Below are 2,555 nucleotides of genomic sequence, written 5' to 3' on the forward strand. Positions count from 1 at the left end.
AAAATCAAAAAGGTTTCAGCGTACAATTCAATAATACGTCATACGTATAATGCATTGTGTGATCACCACCCATAGTTAAATTTCCTTCCATCACCAAATATTTGACTGCCTTCACTACTATCCACCTTCCCCAAAGGGCATTTTTAACTTCAAAGTAGAGATCTAGGATGCTTGGGCAGTGCAGGAGGCTTGGGTTCAACCTACTGGAAAAAAAAAAACAAAACAAAACACAACACACCTCTTCTTATCAACCTGCTAAAGAAAGATCACTATAAAATATTTTTTTTCTTTTTTTAAAGTAGAGTGCATTCCCATTAATGCCTAGATGGAGAAATATCCCATCAAACACCATGAGCAACTAAAGTCACAAAGCAGCTTAGAAAGAAAATGAAAAATCTCCAGAAAATAAATTTAAAGACATAGAAATATGCAATTTAAATGACAGAGAATTCAAGATTGCACTTCTGAAAAACATACTCCCCTTTACATAAACTTAATGGTAACCACACATGCAAAAATCCAGAACTGAAACACATAACATAAAATAAGAGGAAACAGAGGGAAAAATCATAGAACACCATCAAATTAAAATAACAGAAACACAAAGAGGAAGAAACAATGGAGACACTGAGCTATCAGAAAACAAAAGATAAAATGGCTATAGGAAAACCTCATATTTCAATAATCACCATAAATACAATTAGACTGAACTTACCAATAAAAAAGCATGGAGTAGCAGATTGGATCAAAAAACAAAACTGAATCATATGCTGCCTTCAAAAGACACATCTCAGCTGCAAGGACAAATATATACTCAAAGTGAAATGATGGAAAATGATACTCCAAGCAAATGACATCCAGAGAAAAGTGGATGTAGCCATAGTTATATCTGATGAAATAGACTTCAAGATATAAAAGGTAACAGGAGACAATGGTGGATACTTTATAATGATAAAGGGAACCATACATCAAGAAAGTATAACACTTATCACTATATATGCTCCCAATTAGAGAGCACCAAAATATATAAAGAAACTACTGACAGAACTAAGGGGAGAAACTGACATAAACACAGTTATCGTAGGGGACATAAATACCCCATTGACAGCTATGGATGGATCTTCCAAACAGAAAATCAAAAAGGAGATATCAACCTCAAATGACACTTTAGATCAGTTAGACATAATCAACATTTACAGAATGTTTCATACCAAAACATCAGAATTATACATTCTTCTCTAGTGCACATGGAACATTCTCAAGATAGACCATATGTTGGGACATAAAACTAGCTTCAACAAAGTTAAGAAGATTTAAATCATATCAAACATATTCTACAACCATAATGCTTTGAAGCTGAAGATCAACTATAAAAGAAAGCAAGAAGAACCACAAATATGTGGAGATTACACAACATACTACTAAAGAATGACTGGGTCATAGAAGAAATAAAAGGAGAGATCAAGAGATACATAGAAACAAATGAAAACAAAAGTACAATATATCAAAACTGTCGGGATACAGCAAAAGTGGTATAAGAGGAAAGTTCATATAATTACAGGCCTATCTCAACAAACAAGAAAAATCCCAAATAAATAGCCTAACATTACATCTTAAAAAACTAGAAAAAAGAACAAATAAAGCCCAAGGTCAGCAGGGGGAAGGAAATAATCAAAATGATAGCAGAATTAAATGAAATTGAGAACAAAAAGACAATAGAAAAAATTAATGCAACAAAGAGCAGGTTGTTTGAGAAGATTAAGAAAACCGACAAACCCCTGGCTAGACTCACTAAGGAAAAAAGAGAAAAAACACAAATAAACAAAATCAGAAATGAAAGAGAAGTTACAACAGATACCACCAATATAAAAAGGATCACGTAAGAATACTATTAAAGACTATATGCCAACAAATTCAATAACCTAGAAGAAATGCACAAATTCTTAGAAATATACAACCTTCCTAGACTGAATCATGAAGACCTGGAAAATCTAAATAAACTGACAAACAGTCAGGAAGTTGAAACGACTATCATAAACCTTCCCCAAAGTAAAAGTCCAGGACCTGATGGCTTCACTAGTGAATTCTACCAAACATTCAAAGATGATTTAATACTTGTTCTTTTCAAACTCTTCCAAAACATTGAAGAAGAGGCAATACTTCCTTAAGTATTTTATGAGACCAATGTTACCTTAATACCAAAACCTGGTAAAGATGATAGAAAAAAAGAAAACTGTAAAGATAATAGAAAAAAAGAAACCTGTAAAGATAATAGAAAAAAAGAAAACTGATCAATATCTCATCAACACAGATGCAAAAATCCTAAATAAGATATTAGCAAATCAAATACAAGAACTTATTAAAAAGACTATACATCATGATCAAGTGGGCTTCATTACAGGGGCACAGGGATGGTTTAACATATGCAAATCAGTTAATATGACACACCGCATAAACAAAATGTAGAATAAAAATCATGACTATATCAATAGATGCAGAAAAAGTATTTGACAAGATATAGCATCCATTTATGATTAAAACAATGAAATGGGTAT

The sequence above is a fragment of the Pteropus medius genome, unplaced genomic scaffold (assembly GCF_902729225.1).
Source record: "Pteropus medius unplaced genomic scaffold, Ma_sr-lr_union100, whole genome shotgun sequence".
In the NCBI taxonomy this organism is placed as follows: domain Eukaryota; kingdom Metazoa; phylum Chordata; class Mammalia; order Chiroptera; family Pteropodidae; genus Pteropus; species Pteropus medius.